The sequence below is a fragment of the Corvus kubaryi genome, unplaced genomic scaffold, assembly GCF_017639235.1.
Source record: "Corvus kubaryi isolate FWS band 111438036 unplaced genomic scaffold, C.kubaryi_AGA036_p1.0 128, whole genome shotgun sequence".
Taxonomy (NCBI): Eukaryota; Metazoa; Chordata; class Aves; order Passeriformes; family Corvidae; genus Corvus; species Corvus kubaryi.
The window spans coordinates 796,200-814,319 of NW_024580663.1; the positions used below are offsets into that span (position 1 = coordinate 796,200).

At 48.6% G+C, this 18,120-nt stretch overlaps 1 long non-coding RNA gene across 1 annotated transcript; it reads left to right on the forward strand.

Annotated features, from left to right (window-relative positions):
• Positions 1–1,948: 1,948 nt before the first annotated feature.
• On the forward strand, positions 1,949–7,885 carry LOC121662763. Its single transcript, XR_006015400.1, has 2 exons — positions 1,949–2,071; positions 7,049–7,885. It is a non-coding gene; the product is annotated as an uncharacterized LOC121662763 (long non-coding RNA).
• Positions 7,886–18,120: the final 10,235 nt, after the last annotated feature.

Consider the following 18,120-nt stretch of genomic DNA (forward strand, 5'->3'; position numbering starts at 1 on the left):
ACCAGACCCAAGAATGCATCTCCTCAAAGCCCTGTGAAGTGAGAGCACAACTTTGCAACAGTGTTGACATCTTCCCTTGCAGCACCTTTCTAAAGCTTCTGACTGCCCAAATGCAAAATGTCCTCACCTCACTATTCACAAATGGTCTTTAACAAATATTCAGAGGTCTGGTTATACATTACATGAGCATTACGAGAATGCATTGTCTGGCACCGGCATCTCACAGGCTTTCCAGGGGTTGTGTTCTCTCTCTCCAATAAGAAAAGAAATCTTGTTGTAGTTGTGATCAGCATCAATAAACTGGAGTGGTTCATTCTCAGTGAAATGACAAAAGAAAGCAAAGGAAAGCTGTGTACATCAGTCCTGAGGAAAGTGGTGACTGACCTGAGCACTGGTGGTGATGCTGAGCTGAGGTCCCCAGAACTGAAGCTCACAGCTTTTCATTTCAGAAACTGCATGTGGCACAAGGTCAGAAACGCCCTACATTGCAATTGCCATGAAACTTCTGCTAAGGACAAGAGGGGGAACCAAACCCTGCAAAAATGAAAGCCTAAAAGTCCCATTTGGGCTGAGCAAACCTGGCTCTACAGCCCTGTCCAAGAGATGGTGCAGCAAAGCTTCTTGGAAGCCTCCTGAGAAACTTCTTTGGTGTGTGGCAGTGCCAGCTGACACAATGGAAAGCACACAGGGGATGTTTCAAGAAATCACTTCCCTTAGAAAAAAAACTATGAGCAATGCTTTTTTCTGAGAATTAATTTTCCAAATAGAAGGTTCATTTTCTTCCTCAGAACAATTTCTCCCTTCAGCTGTAAACTCAACAATTTACATCTGAAGTAGCTTTAAGATTCTACTGAGTCAAAATCAAGGCAAGTGTTCCGAGGCAATCATTCTTTCTGAGACGTTTCTTCTGTGGAAAATGAGAGACCCAACAGAAACTGGAAGATTTTATTGCAAGTGACAGAACATTGGGCTCAGTGACGGAAGCCTCAGCCTCGGTGTTAAGGAACACAAAGCTCCAGACTCCAATTAAGTTTTGTTCCATTTATATGGGGAGAGAATTGGGCCTTTTGAAAGAAAAGTCAACAGGCTGCAGGGAGCAGCCATGACAGGGAGACACCACATGGAAATTGCTTTTATTCCTGCTCCCAAGACATCAATCCTGAAGGAAAGCCTATAGGTGCTGACAAGCTTCAGCACTACAGATTAAACCAAGACAGGAAAAGTAATAAGGGGTGAAAAATAAACAGAGGAATATTTTAGCTCTCTTGGGGATGAAAGGTTCTTTCGCCTGACATTATTGGTCTTCTCACACAAACCTTTACCTTTTCTGGGGAGAGTACTAGATTCTCCCTGGCATGCCAAGTCCTGAATCCATTGTAAAAATCTAGTTTGGAAATCTTTCTATCACAGCATTAAAGGAAAAAGTTGTGTTGACAGAAGTGCCCGTTGCATTCGACGCAGCCTTTCCTTGTTCTCGTGTTGAGGAACACGGCGGAGGTTGGGACCCCGTCCCTTTAATCTGAAATCTGCCTCGCTTTGCCCTTGGGTTGACATTTACTGTTTAAAAACGTTGAGAAAATGTGCTGAGGAATTGCCCATTCCCATCAGTGTCAGTACGAAATGTTTAAAGTGCACATTTTTCATCTGGTGCCAGGCCCAGGCCCGCAGCCAGGTCCTGTTTGACAACCAGATGAGAAACACAAAGGGGTTCCCCTCATGAAAACGTTTGGATCTGGGAGCCGGCCCAGGCTGTGGATCACAGCACTCCCTGCCAGGAGCTGGGCTCAGGCGTGGGCAGGGCACAGGGGCAGCCCCAGCAAGAGCGATGCCACGCCGAGGGAATGACCAGAGGGCAGCTTGGGGGTCATTTTCCATTGCACTGGAATTCCCAGAGCTGCTCCAGGGCTTTGAATGGAAACAGTTTTAAGAGGGAAAATGAAAGCAGAGCCCCCACTGCCTGGTGGAGGTGCAGCAGTGCTGGTGGGTGGGTTTGAGATGCTCAGAATGAACACTGCCCCTGCCGCAGGATTCCCCACAAATCTCTGGACATGAAGCACTAGCAAAAGAGGAGGTGAGTGGTATTTTTCCAGGGTTTTCCTTTTTCTAATATTTCTTCTCATCCTAAATTTCATCTTCAACTTCAGAACAATTTGTTCTGAGGAACTTTAAGCAGAAGAGTTATTACAGTGTCAGGGACTGACAGATAAACCATGATCTGGGGATCCAGTTGCCATCCAAGGGGAATTCGGACATCTCTAGACCACCTCATGTGGGTCTCCTTCCTCCCAGCTGGATCTCTCCCCCAGGCCCCATTGGTGCCCACTATGCTCCATGCACCCACCTCAGATTCCTGTATTTTTGGGCTTCAAACATGTGCTGGCTGATCTTGGAAAAGACCTGTGCTTTATGGATTACACAGCTGAGGCTTTTGTGTTTATGGAGGAATCTTCTGGGTTTATCTGAAGGTAAAATACCAAATATTTTCCTGGGTACATCAAAAATCTGACATTTAAAACTTCTAATGACTATGATGCGCACCCATTTCTATTAATATGAGGCTCATATTTTAAATTTTAAAATTTAAATAATCCTACAAATTCAGAACAATTGCTAAAAATGCTGGTACTGATCAATGCCAGAGTCTGATGAGCCATAGATAATGGCAAAGGTGTTTCAATAAGATGTGCTTAGCAAATTTTCAAATAATGGCATTTTCAACTGCATTCACACTTTTGACAGGTAAAAATTAAAAATAGGGATGTTTTAATGGGAAGGGGTTTGAGTACAAGGGGGAGCAAAAGGTGGAGACCTGCGTTAGAGCAGTTCCTCAGCTGGAGGTGACGTGGGGACCCCTCACTGAGCAGCACAACCTCGTGTCCAAGGCTCCAGGCAGCTCTGTCTCCTCTTGAAGCCATTGCACAACGACCACATAAATACAGTAAATTAAACTGTGCTACTCTGCTCTAACTCAGTAAATATTTTGCATGAAGAGAAGGTAACATGAGCACGAGGAATTTCTTGGCAAGGGCCACTCTCCCAATTAATATTTAGCAGTCACCTTGCTGTCACTGCCCACGTCACTGCCCGGACCCTCACAGCTATGCACACATGGCTCTCCAAGGGCACTGTGTACTTCAGAGGAATCTTCTTTTGCAGCTCTTACGAGGTCCAGCTGTTCCCCCAGAACTCGTGGTGGTGGCTTTGATTCCCCCTTTCAGAAGCACCTGCAGATAAGGTGGGGCACTCGTGGGCAGTGCTGTGTGCAACTCAGGGCCCCAGGACACATCTGTAACCAGCCAAGCATCAATCTTCCTTCTGGGTTCCTTCACCCAGGCCTTGCTAAGATATTGTTTAAAGTCTGACAGAAAAACCAGTACAAAACTGGTTCAAAGCCTACCAAAACTTCCCATCAAAGCAATCCAGACTTTGGATCCAAGGGGATGGCACCGGTTTGGCTACAGCCTGACCCATCAGAAATTAAATCGGAATTTCTCAAGGAGAATCCCTGGCCATTACACCTCATTCTTAACACCACCAAAAAAGCAGTGCAAGACTATGCTTTTAATTACTATATTCAGGAAATGAATTACTCCTTGAGCAATTAGGAACAGATCTGAAATCATCTGGTTACTGTCTGGGATACAACTGGAAGCAAGAAGCATTTCCTGGTAAGCTCCTGCAAAAGACCAAGTTTGGAGCGAGCTGGATGCACTCATTCATGCAGAAATGTCCCGAGTGCATCTGTAACACACTGCCCACATCCCGAGTAATAAAATGCAGTTCAGTGACTAAAACCATCACAGCCATTAAGGATTTCTTGGAAGTGCCCACAGAGATGCATTTACTGGTGCCTGCTCCCAGTTCTCCAGTAGTTTGCTGTCAATATCTACCCTGTTCAAAGGGTTTGTGATAGAGAAGGGCATCAGCTGAACATTTCTGTCTCTCACTGGAGAAAATAAGAGACAAAAACTGACCCTTGTGAGCTGCAGGTGGAGTTGCTGAGTGCAGGTTCCAAAGCAGAGTGGCTGGAGTTCAGCAGACCTTACAGTCCCCTGGGCTGCTGGGACAGCACCAGTCCAATGGTGTGGTACCACACAGTCCCTACAGACCCCAAATGGGACTTCAGCAGTTTCCATGGAAAATAGGTAAGGATTTACTGTGGCATAACTGTAAAATCCCCACAATGTGGATGTGCAGCTGCACGAACTTCTCTGGTGTCAGCACAAGGGACTGTGCTGACTCGGAGGTCAGGGGACATCTGACCACCTCCTCTTCCCATAACTCTCCACCCCATGCCTCCATTTTCAAGCAGAGCCTACTCAGGAGCTCCTCATAGGACAATCCAGGTGGGAAGGGACCTCCTCTTCTTCACCTGCTGCTCTAAGCCAGCCAGCTGTGAGAGCAGGCCAGGCTGCTCAGGGCTTTAACCAGACTGGTCTTGAGATGTCCCCCCAGAGTGGAGGCTCGAGAGCCTCTCTGCTGAGTCTTGTTCCAGTGCCACAGAGAGAATTTGGCACAAGCACAGGGCTATCTCAATGTGCTGCTCCCTGGCCCTCCCAAAGCACCCCTGGACCTTTGCCAGTGGTGCAGACAGAATTCCAGGTGCCTGCCTCAGTGCCAGGAGTCCCCATCACCACACAGTCATTGCATCTCATTGCAGCGGGGACGGCGTCTGGGCTGGCAGGGCAATGCCCTTCTGCCTTCTCATGAAAGCCACACTTCCTGCTCCTGTTCCAGAGCACCTCCAACACCTCTCCCATCTCCCTGTACAACTGTAGTGATGCACATCAGCGCCGTGATAAGAGCTGACAGCAGCCCCCGAGTGCTGCAGCTGAGATTGCAAATGACCTTCAGAGAGCTCTGCATTCCTTCAGCTCTCTGAAGTACCCTGGGGACTGAAGTCTGATAAAACTGCTTCCAGTGATAACAGAAACACAGAACATGCAACCAAGATTTCAGCACTTTGTGTACTTGGTTGAAGAAACTGGCAGGTTGTTTCGTATGCCTACAAATCAAACCAGCAAGCTTGGCATCCAGTACCCTTCCACCACATCTCCTTTTAGTCAGTGCAGTGTAACACATTTCTTCTCTTTCATCATCATTCAGAACATGCTCCTAAACTGAATGCAACTGGGGCTGTTGCATCTGCTTCACTGATTTCTGCACTGAAACAAACTAACATGCAAAAATGGAAAGAATCTCTTTTCACTGGCCAAAATCTGTGGATGAAATCATCTCTTTTTACAAGACTGGGGGGCTCACTTCCCCTCCTGAGCACAGAAGTGCAAAAAGTGTATAAATGTGTGCTGGTTTCTTGGGCAGAGAACAGAAAGTAATTTAATTTCAGAGATGAATTAGAAACTTTGTAAATTAAATGGATGGTGCTCTACTTAGGGCCAAGCTCATTGCCATCCTTGCATGGTTTGCAGGATTTACTGGTGTTAATCACTGCTGATTGTGGGGTTTGAGCTGTACAGATGCTCCTGCCTCAGGGCCACCCTATAATGGCAAGACCTGATCCTAGTTTGTAGTGGATTGGGATACGAACGTGTTGTTATCTTGTGGATACAAAAATGCTGCTAGCAAGGATTTTCTTGCTATTTTCTGTGAGAGACTTTTCTGTCTCACAGAAGAGGTAGCAGAGTATGGAAACAACCAAGCCACCTGCAACCTTGAAAAGTCTTGTTTATGGTATAGTAGAAAAATATTTTGACAATGGATGTTTTAGGATTTTAGCCAATCACCCCCAAGGGGGGGCTGATCCTTTGTCCAATTAGACTATGAAGAAAAGAGTCTCTAAAAGAGTTTGTAAAATAATTAAATCAATCAATCTTGCTGCACAATTCCTGCCTGCTGGAGCTTCTCTCCTCCTCCTCCCTATGGCTTCGGGACACGGTGATATACCCTAGGGCATTTTTTTTAATATTATCTCCTTATCTCCCTGTTAACAGTGCAGAGCCAATGGTTTGGGTTTGCAAAGGGTGGGAACTGCTGGAATGGAAGAAGGCAGATTCTCTTCCCTCTGCTCTGAGCTGAGAGAAAGCTCCCAGAACATTCCTGTCCAGGGCTCAGCATCCAACACCAGCAGAACAACTGCTGGACTGGGACCTGTATTTCTTCCAGACATTAACATCCACTGGATGATCATCTTGCCCTCACGCTGGGAACCTGCAGACACCCCAGTAAAACAGGCTGGAATGACAATAGCAGCACACTGCCTGCTTCACTCACCGCAGCAAAACCTTTTGTTGGAGGGTTTTACAATTTGGGGATGCAATTCAGCTTGTCATGTGGCACACCTGGCTGGAGAACAGAATTGGGAGATGTGCCAAGGAGTTGACTAAACAGCACTGAGACCCTGGGCTGTTTTCAGACCTGGGAGCAGGACAGGATCTCTCTGCCCTATTTTGTGTCAATCCTTCATACTGTCAAGCTGGCTGCCAAATGCATGACTGCCAAATAAATTGACCTTGTCAATTTTAAACCATCAATTATCATCATTACATTATTGAAAACAGCACTGTGCCTGGAATTACACCAGTAGGAAGATGCTCTCTCATGATACAATTTTGTTCCCATATGGAAATCAACAGATTAGTCCACAGCACCTTTACACTGATTTAAAGTCTGCGTTGTGCAGCTCATGCTGTTGTAATCATAATATTCTCATAGCTGGGAAAGGCTGGGAGGCAGCTAAACACTAAATAAAGTGAGTTTCTTTATTTTATATCAAATATAATGCTGCTTCCAAATTCAAATAACATCCTTACAGCAGCTGAGTCCAAAGCTGCACTGAGATCAATGCATGTTGAGCATAGGACCCAGAAAAGGCCGTGTTTTTGTGTAATGTTCATCACCCCAAGGGTCAGAGAGCACCTTTGTTTTCAGACACAGTGGGAGGGTCTGCACTGAGGCACGGCCAGCTTTGGGACAGAGCAGTAACCCCCAGGGGCAGGGCCAGTCCCTTTGCCCTACACCTGCCTGAGGGAAGGGTGGCTTCCCTGGGTACCCTTCGGGTCTCTAATACTCATCTTTTATCCTTCCACAGTTCTGGCAATCACCGACAGCTTATAATAAACATAAAACGGCTGGATCCCCCCTGCCAGATGCACTCAGGAAAAGGAAAGGAGAACACGCAGTAATTACTCCAAATTCTACTTTTGCAACGCAGCAGGGAGAGGTACAAGCTCCAAACCCTGGCCAATAAGCAGAGGGGACCCGAGCATTGTTGCCAGGCCTGCAGCTCTGCACGCAGTCAGAGGTTGAGATGGGTCCTGTCAGTGCCAAGCACTGAGCGATACCGTCCGCAGCGCTCCAGGAGAAGCTTAAAAAGCAGATTCCTACAGAAAATAATCAATCATCTGCGGGGATGGCCGGCAGCCAGAGTGACGTTATCGAACCCCATCTCCAGCGCAGCTGAGGCGGGCATTCCCCGGAGGGTGTTTGTGTTTGGGAAGAGACGCTGCTCCTCCATACCCCGATCCCAGCTGGGCCCCAGCCAGGGCTGGCACCCGGCCCGGGAGAGCAGATCCCTGTGGGATCAGAGCTGGAGCTCTGCCACTGCTCCGGAGGGGAGGGGGAACGGCCCTGAGCTGGAGTCACTCCTTCGGAAGGGCTCAGCGGGGCCGTGAGGCACAAACTGAGCTGTGCAGGGATGGGGAGCCTCGTGCTTTAGTGCCACTCCACTTCTGCTGAGTCCCTGCAGGCACACGAGCAGGAGGGACCTGCAGCCCTCCTGCCACGGCTGGGCCTCCAGCACGTCCCCCAGGGAGGCCGGAGGAGGATGCTCTGTGGTTTTATGTAAAGAAAAGGTCTGTGTGGATCCCTTACACTGTAAGTATTTACTTCCATGTGCCCCAAAATTAAAATTTGGCCTTGACTTTTATTAAATGTGCCATAGGAAATAAAACCTTTCATGTCAGTGATTTGGAGAGAACAAGTGGTCACAGTTGCTTGGCTAGCAGCAAACCCCTGTTATTTTCCAAGCCCCGTCATTCCCAGAAGCCCATCATTCCGTATTACAACGTTATTTGGTTTAACTGCTTCTTTACTTCCTTTTACTCCCTGCCCTTTACTACCCAGCATCCTGTCCTGCTGGGTTTCCAGAGAGGCAGCTCCCACCAATAGATTTGTTTCCTGCCTCAGTATTTGTATCTAGAGAAACTTCTGCATCCAGGAAAACCCTCCCCCCTCAGAAATGTTAATCCCAGAGATCCTCCAGCATCTTTTGGTGATTTTCCCACTTCTTCCATGGCCTAAGCTGCCTTCCCTGAACAGTTATAAACTTTCATTGCCAGAACACCACTTAAACAAAAACCCCGAGTCATCTGCAGGGCCCTGTGTTTTCCAGATTTCCCAGGGACCCACTTGGTGATGTGAAGGTCAAACGTGTTCCCCAAGGTTTTATTCCATGGATTTCTTCACGTGCTGCAGTCAGGCTTCACTGCACAGACATTTGTGCCTGGATTGATCTCAGTGCAGAAACCTCTGGAGCTGACACCTGGCTGAGTTGCTTTGCCTCAGGGAAGCTGCCAGGCTGAAAGTTACTGCAGGGACTGGACATCAGCTCTGAAATCTCCTTCCAAGGTCAAAAGATTCCTAACACTAGTGGCAGGACAGCCTGGAGAAGTATTTCTAATTTGGTAAACAGCTACAACAAGAAAACCCACTTTGGTTTCACTGAAAGTTGTCTTGGTTATTAAACCCCCAAAATGCCTCAGAGCAACCTTTGATGCTCAGACACCTTCCACTAAAGATTTTCCCACAGTAGAAAAAGCAATTTTCTTTTCACGTGTGCAAATTGACAACCTGACTTTTAGAAGGACCAGGTACTCAAATTCCCATTGCTGGGGCCATGCAAATTCATCAACAATGAAATCTGGGAGTCCCAGCTATAGCAGCACCTCGGAAAAAAGTCCTCAGGAACATGAAAAGAAAAGGAAATAGAAGGACTACGATCCTCTCCACTGCCCAGGCTGCCCTGGCAAGGCTCCAGCGTGGGGAGGGCTGAAGACAGACTGGGAACCACCAGAGTCCTCCTGCTTTGGGGCAGCCACAGCCTCCCAGTCAGCTCCTGAGTGTGAGCTGCTGGGAAGGGCAGGGCTTGCATCCACTTTCCCCAGTGTTTTCCTGCTTCTCTGCCAAGCACTGGAAGCAGAAGCATCAGCAAAATCATCACTATATGGAACCAGAGAATCCCAGAATCGCTGAAGCTGGAAAAGCCCTCCAGGATCGAGTCCCAGCTGTGCCCAATGCCCACCTTGTCCCCAGCCCAGAGCACTCAGTGCCACCTCCAGCCCTTCCTGGGACACCTCCAGGGATGGGGACCCCAAACCTCCCTGGGCAGCCCCTGCCAGTGCTTGACATCCATGACCATATTCAGGGAAGCCCACAGGCATCCATCACATGCACTGCTGCTACTGGAGCAGGATGAAAAAATCACAATTTTAAATGAAAAATCTCCTGGTAAAGTCCCTTGAACACGAGTGTCTCAGCTGCAAATCAGTTCTCTGTGTCACAGCTGCTCATCCTCTGAGCCTTTCTGCCTCAGAGACCCTTGGGCTTCACTGCTCTTCTCACTTCCCACCAGTGGTTTTAAAGGATCTTCCAAACCCCTTTCCCAAGGGCTTTTAAGAATCTGTATCCATCTTTTCCCAAAAATACCACCCACTTAACACAAGATGGCACCGCTGACCACCTCAGGGCTGAATGCGAGCCCAGGTAGCCGGGACAGGTTCAGATCTGTTTATTCAACTCATTTCATGGCTCCTGAAAAGCCTCTCCCGGTGCTTCTCCTCCCCACTCCTCGCTGTGCTTTGTCTGTCCTCTTGCTTCATCTTCCAACAGCCCCTCGGTCAAAACAAGCTAAAATCTTCCCCAAGAATTTGTAATTCCCTAATAAGGCTGGCAATACCCTGATTAATGAATGTGAGGAAAAGGAGTCATGATAGCTCAAAGACTTGCTCAGTGTAGTCCTGCATCTCTCTCACTGTGCAGTACAAACAGCTCACAAGCTGTGCCTCAGGGAGAGGTGGACAGTGCCCCACAAAACCTCCTGTGCACTGAGATTCAGAGCTCTGGGCAGTCTGGGAGTGAGCTGCCAGCCTGGGCTGGACACTCAGCACCACCACCCCGATGGGACCAGCCCCTCCTATCCATCACACAGAACTCCTCTGACAGGACCAGGTTTCAGTCACCACCAGTCTGGACCCCATTACTAAAGGGGAGAACAAAAATAGGTTGACTTGATATTAGCATTTCTCTCGAGTCCCGGGGAAGCAAAAAGACTGGGGGAAGGGTGAATTCCTTCCCTATACAACTGAGAATTACATCCTTTCTCTGGAATGTTTAAGCTAATTTGGAGAATTTAACAGATATTAATGTTCTTGCTGCAGAGTCATACACACCAGTCCACAGCCTGAGATGAATTACTTGTGAATCTTGTTCTATTTCCATAGTTCTCTCTTGAAACAAGGCATGTTTTATAGCACTTTATACTTTTTTTTAAAGTTGATTCCCCAAATCATTGCCCTTCTGTGAAGTCCATGGCATTCCTTAAGCTGTTTTATACCTAGACAGGACTGAAATATCCAGACCCCACTCAAAGATACATTCTCCTGGTTTCTCATTTGAGGATACACAGGCAGAACCTGCCCTGTGTGTATTCCCTGGGCTCACATTTTCCAGTACCTCCCCTCCCCTTAAAGCTTCAAAGTGCTTCTGCAAAGAATCCAAACGCACAGGCCAAACTTCTGTGGTTCTCACTCCCCCAATCACAACTGAACAACAACTGCCTCCACTGGGCTTGAATCTCACCCTCAGCTACAGAACAACTCCTTGGGCTGCAGCTTAGGAGCTCAGGCATTGCCCAGCTTTGCCACCTCAGTGCTGCTGGAACAAACGTTCAGCAAATCCAGGGCTGTGCCTTTCCAAAGAGGGGATCAAGTCCAGAGTTACAGAATCATCCCAGAATCCCGGAATGGTTTGGGCTGGAAGGACCTTAAAGCCCATCCAGCCATGGGCAGGGACACCTTTCCCAGTCCCAGGCTGCTCCAAGTCCCAGCATCCAACCTGGTCTTGGACAATCCCAGGGGTGGAGCAGCCTCTTTTGCACTCACTAACATATGAACACATCAAAATTATAACTCTGATAAAAACCCAGTGGTTTATAAAACTCACAACTTATCCAGTACCAAGTGATTCATTACATTTTCTATTACATGCACAGAGCTTTGCTGTTTGGGCAGGGTCCCAGCAGGGAAACCTGCAGGCCTCGTGTCCAGTATTCCTCACATCCTGGTACTAAGGAACATCAAGCATCCAGTGTTGTGGGAGAACATGCTCACAGTGTAAATGTTCAAGGTTAAAACACCAGCAAAGCATCTCTAAAGAAGTGCATTTGGCCTCAAAATCGAATTTAATCTCTTTTTTAATGAGCGTTTTTGGGATGTTTTCACCAGGGCAGGAATCCAAATCGAGTCAAAAGATTTTTCCTGTTAAAAGGAATTCAGGTGTAACTCCAAATTGCAAATTTATCCGGAATTCTTGCTCTTTGATTCCGTTTGGTTCAGGTTCTGTGCTCGCAGCAGTGTATCCCTGGTTCCCAGGCAGCAGCAGGAGTGACCTGTTCCCTGGCAGGGGGAGCTGTTATGTTTCCATCACAATGCACAAGCTCCACTCCGAGAGGGCGAGCAGGCACCGGGCCAAGGGCAGAATACCTCTGCTTTGCAGTCATCCCTGAGCCAAGGTATTAGCTTCACTTTTCAAAGCATGAGTGGTCAGAAAGCCCTGCATGGAAATTGAAACCATCCTCCATGCACCTCGGCTCTGTGCGATGGAGCTGAAAAGCCTGTGGATTACATGACTCATGCAGCGAGGGGACTGCAGCTGCCCTATCAATAATGCTCTCAGCTTATATTTCTCATTTGCACCTCGCTGCTTTTCCTGCCCTGATCACAAAGCGAGGACCAAGTGGGTCCCTGCAAGAATCCCTGATCCATGTGGTGAGGAGTTCACTGGACAATCCATCCCCACCTCCATCGCCCTGGGACAGCTGCTCCTGATCCATCCTCCCTCCCAAGGGTCCTGAGCAGCCCCCTGGAATCTGTGGGGCAGCACTTGGGGTGTGGGACAGCCCCAGCCCTCTGTGCTCACAGCAGCCCGTGCCATGCTGGGATTTGCCTGACACTTCCCCAGCTATCCAGGGCTTGCTTTCATCTCAGGAGCAGCCTGAAGTATTTTTCAAGCTGTAGCATTTCTGCTTTATGGCTGTCCAAATGCTGCAACGTTCTGCTGGTATTACTATAAAAAAACGGGGAAAAGCTTAAGCTGAATTAATTCCATGCAGATTGTGGTTCTCCATGGGTTAACTTGGTTCTTAGTGCTGACTCAATCAAGTTTGGCCCCTTCTGCCTGCAGACTCTGGGTAACAGCCCCACTGTCAGGTACTGGGGCTGATTTTTAGGGTAATTTATGAGGAGGGATAAAACAGGGGCAGTGCATTTCACTCTGCTTTTTGAACACTGGGAGGGTCCCTCGTGCTTGGGACAGGCTCCACTCAAACCCCCCCTGCTGCCCACAGTTAACTGGGACCCCACAGTGACTGCTGCTGGCTGGGTAAGGGAATTTTGGTGCAACCCACAGGATTTCATATCCACAGGCTCTAATGCCACAGCCTCCCTCCCTCGGCAAGCCAGCCTAGACACTGAACCTGGCTGGGAATTAACTAAAACTGCAGTCTGGGGGTGGGGGCTGCCAGGAGGGAGCTGGGATCCCTCCCCAGGTGCTGTAGGCTCTGGCAGCATCCCCTCCATTCATTCTCTTAGCACAGCCACTTGCACATCTCCGAGACCATGAACCTGATAATCCGATCCACAATCGAGCATTTCCTTTTATTCCTGCAGAGTGCCTTGTGCAGCCCTCACACACTGCATGTGGCATTTCCCTTTGCCCTAAAAACCAGAATAAAATCCTGTGGACCTTGACCAAGTCAGCACATCCCATCCCAGCAGATCTTCTGAAGGAAAGCAAGCTAGAACAGGCCAGAAATTGCACAGAATAAGACATGGCTACTTTTAGACATTCCCAGAGCTGGGTAGACAATATTGTTTCAGCCTGCTCCTGCTCCTGCACAATCACTGCCAAAAAACTTTGGTGTCGGTTCTGACCCTCTGTGCCCCTGACTTGCACCCACACCCAGCCAGGGATCAGCTGGCAGCAAAGGAGAAGCCCAGGATGGAGTTTACAGACCAGGAGTTCAGCTTGGTCAGTGCCTGTTCCCTGCCCAGGACCTGGGCTCAGCCTCTGAGGTTCCCAGCACTGGCTCGAGGGGTTCCCACTGTTCAGCACAACTGAATCCACCCAAACCCCTGTTCCTGCAGCCAGGCCAGTCTTTCACATGCTCCAAAGCCCCACACAAGGTGGAGCACCACCAGGATGTTCCACCAGGTTCTGTTTAATGCCCTGGCATCTTCACGGTAGTGCAAATCTATGAACTTCCAGGACCTGAAGGGGCTGACAAGAAACATGGAGAGAGACAATTTACAAAGGATGGAAGGACAGGACAAGGGGGAATGGCTTCAAACTACCAGAGGGCAGGGTTAGAAGGGATGGTGGGCAGGCCCTGGCACAGGGTGCCCAGAGCAGCTGGGGCTGCCCCTGGATCCCTGGCAGTGTCCAAGACCAGGCTGGACATTGGGGCTTGGAGCAGCCTGGGACAGTGGGAGGTGTCCCTGCCCATGCAGGGGGTGGAATGAGATGGTTTTTAAGGTCCTTCTGTGATTAGCTGTGACCCCATGTTCCCTGCCTCACCTGAGCTGACACAGGCAGGTACATCCCTCATCACCTTGTCTAAGCAGGAGCACGAGATTTGCTGTGGGCTGCAGGACCAGGCACCTAAACTGACTCCATTTACATTCCGTGGTGCTGTTGATGTCTATCCTGACTCACAGTGAGATTTCCTCTCAAGCAGATGGAAGGTTTATTCCCTGCCGTGGGGAAGCGACAGCAAGGTTTGGGTTCCCTCCTCCCAAACCAAAGGCAGGACAGACACTCGACAGCAGCCATACAAGAAACTTGGGATGCTCACAGCAGGTGGCAGCTGCTTCCAGGGACATGGAAGGGGCCCCACATGCTGCTGCTAATGAAATAATCTGAGGTCAAACCAATATTTGTGTAGAACCACTGTGTTTATCTCCATACGTCAAGATAGCACACACAAATATTTATCTTCCCTGAAACCATTTTAAACAGAGTATTCCTACCGACTGGAGCGCTGCCGAAATATTCAACAGTCACTTCCTGAAGTTCCCTACAACTCCCGGGACAGTTGGCCTCTGTTTGCGGCTGGATAAAGCCGGGAGCCGCCCCCGGCCCCTCCCGCAGCCCCGTCTGTCTCCACAAGGGCTTTCAGCACATCTCGAGTTGTTATTACCAGGGGTGCCAAGTCCACAGACCGGCTCGGAATTTCAGTCCCTCGCTGCAGCTTCCAAAGGTTCCCGCTGGAATGTCCCTCGGATTCCCGGGCTTTGATGATGTTTCAATGGCACAATGAGAGGCAGGTCCTCACCACAACAGAAGGCAGCGCGCTGCGCTGGAATACACGGAATTCTCTGCCCACAGAACATGTGTCATTTGGATGGGTTTCCCCACAGATTCCGATCCTTCTGGAGCGGGTTGTGTTGCGGATCAGGACTGGGAATTGCTCTCATGCGTGGGATCACGGCGCGAACAGAGCTGAACATCACAGACTCAGTTACAGCATCCCAGACTGGCACAGAGTGAGGGTGAACTTCACAAGAGAAAGCAGCAAACCCCTGAGTAGGTACTACAGCTGCTCACCACCACGACTCATCCACACCACAGAACACATCACATTTTCCAAAACCACTTAACTTCTCAAGTGGGTGTTAGGTACTTGTAAGGAAGCTCCCAGGAACACCCCTCGGCACTGACAGCTCCCTGTGTTAACCCTTCAGTCTCAAAAACATTCAGTAACATTCATCACTGAGGATTCTCCACATCGTCCGAGGGGTTTTGCTGTGCTGGCACTGACTGTTCTGTTTCACTGTGTGCAAACATCAATGCACAGCTATATGTGCAGGTACAAACGTTGTGAACATCAACACACTGGGGACCTGGCAGGGGTAACCTGGCAATTCAAATCAAAAGCTGAAATGAGTTTGCAGCATTTCTAAATTAACCTGTTGCCATCTCCAAAGCAAGGTGGGTGTAACATTAAAACACGAATTTGCCTCCACAGCACCCCTCTCTTCCCCCCACATTCAGGATGTTGAAGGCTGTTGAAGGATGGGACAGTGAGAAATTGACTGCAGTGACCTCTGGAGTATTTCTACTGTCAGAGACCAGCAGCCAAATGTCCTTAAGAGAAAAAGATACAGACACTCCCTGCTTGTGTGCACAGACATCAGCAAGTACCAGGCTTCTGCATCTCCCCAGGTGGGAGGGGATCATCCTCAGAGCAGGTCAGTGGAAAACAGACATCTCCACAGAATATCACCCAAATAACTTCAGAGATGCCGGGGACAGCTAAAGCAGTTGGTACCCAGCAGTCAGTAGATTATAAAAAGCTTTAATGTGACATTGGGCTTTACTCAGTCCAGTGTCACAGTGAGTGTCCTTGTAGATGGTTCTGTTTGTCCTCCTCACTGAGCTAAGTATGTCCATGATTTATCTTGGTTTTCTTTTTGAATTCCAAAATCCCTTTAAAAGCCATTTTCATACCAGCATCCTTGCTTGTGAGAGACCAGCAAGGTGTGTGGGGAATTCACTTTACAACACACGTGGTCGATGAGGCCTTTGTTTTCAAGACCCTCTGAGAAAAATCAGATTTTTTCAGCTAAACCATTGATTTGTTGTTGCTCCACCCTAGGACACCATCCCTCCATAAAAAGGGTCGGTAGATGCCCCAAACTGGCTGAGCAGAGTCCCTGGGTGTGAGCACTCCATGGCCAGCAGTTCCTGCTGGAGAATCCACAGGAGGTGCAGGAAGGCAGGAACAGCCCTGGGCACAGCATCTCCTGCCCCTGGAAGCTGAGAGAGCTCCACAAGCACCAAGTCCTTGTTTTCCTGATCCCAGAGGAGCAGCCAGAGGGTCCATCCCAAGCCTGGGGATGTTTCGGGCTGAAAACATCTCGTTACACCCAAGGATGGTTCAGCACCAAGGCAGGAGCAGTGGGGGACCCTGAGCCACAGAGACACAGAGCTGCACCCAGAACCATCAGTGGCTCTGGGGGGTGGCACTGGGTACCAGTGTCACATTACATAAATCTCTGTGTGCTTTTGAGTGCCCAACCTGCTGTGCACGGGCTGGTGTATTAAACACCAGCTTGCACATTCCACAAAGAGGTTTGGGGTTTTTTTCCTGCTTTCTGGGCTGTCAGAAAGGATTTGGATGAGGTCAGTCTCTGAACACAGAACATTAAGTCTCAACTGAAGGAAGGACACAAAAGCTCCATCTCTGCTGTACAGCATTGCATATAGTGCATATCAGTTTGAGCTGTTTTATTACCAACAATTACCAGCTCCAGGCAGGGTGACCTGCTGAACGAGCTGTCTGACACAGTCATTAGTCACAGCTCAGCAGACACCAGGATAGAGGGGGATTTGGATCCTGTAAAGCAACAGGCACTTATCAAACAGTTGAAAAACCATAGACTAAGCACAAGCAGCACCGTGGCTGCCACGGGGGGAAGAAACCTCCTGAAATCTGGAATGTGTTTCTACTTACTGTCCATCCTAGTAAAATAAAATGATCTCTCATTTGAGCATATGGTTCTGCTTAGACAAGAAACTGTATATATTGGTCTAAATCCAGAATAGCCCTTCTGACATATTACTCAGTATTAGAAAATCACTACAACCTGCGTGCTCTGTAGCAGTTCCTAATGCTAAGTGCAACAAACCTTCAAGGAGCTTCCTCCTCCCTCTCTCCTCCCCAGCTTTCTGTCCTGGACCCATTTCATTCTTCTTTTCTCAGCCTGATACCTTTCCTATATCCTTGTCCTTTCTTTTCTCCATCCTGACATGCATCTCTTCAAGAAGGGATTGTGACTTCTCCACATGAAAAGACTTCCAGCAGCATCCCAGAGTTCCCAGTTTGTGTGGCAACCTATTGATTGCATAGAGACTGAGCTTTCAGATGGCAAATACCTCATGGATAATCTGCAGATGTATTTTTAAGGCCTTTAGGCATTTTAACAAATTGCTTAGCTTTTATTTGAGCACAGTCAGAGGGACAGAGGAAGCTTTGGGGATGCTCAGGTGACAATGGAGATGGAGTCTCCAATTTCCAAAGCAGATTTCTCTGAGAATGAAGGAGGCTTTGCAGATGCTGGACACTGAATGGGACCTCTCTGAAGAGAAGCTGGTTGACCTTTCTCTGCCTGTATTTCCCAGCTGAGGGTGTATTTTAGGCATGATCCAATATTTCATGGGGAGCATACTGATTTTCAGAAAATGGCATTGCAAAAGAAATATTGAACTGAAACATTTCAGCGAGATCAAAACATTTGAATGGGGAAAGCTCACGATGTAAGAATGGATATGGATGGGAAAGGAGCCTTTGCCAGAAAACCCTCAGCCAACTGGGCCTGGGCCGGATCCAGCTCTGTCAGAGATGGATTCATTTCTGCTGGGCTCTTCTGCAGCTCCCAGAGCCCAGCAGCCTCCAGAGGAGGGGGCAGCTCCAGGGCACCTGAGCTGGGATGAAATGAGCTCAGTGCCCTGGGTCCCTGAGCTGTGTCTGCAGCAAAACCTTCCTGGGATGAGCTGGGAGAGCCCTGCAAACACTGGCACCAAACACAGCCCCGAGCTGCCCCACGGCCAGCACAGAGCAAAAATCTGACCCCAGCAGGGGCAGAAAATACCAGTGGCAAGGGGCTGCACCAGTATGGCCCCTGACTCCACTGCTTCTAAGAGCTGAGACTGAAAAGGAGAGTTTTCCCATGAAAAATCAGCTTCTTAGCTGAGTAACTGAACATTTACACACACTGAGCAACAGGCAAATACAACTGCATAAAGAAAAGTGCAAAAATAATTCTCCAGAGCTTTTTAAAAACAGAGTTCTTTTAGCAAAGGATTGGACTGCCAAAATCCCTCCCA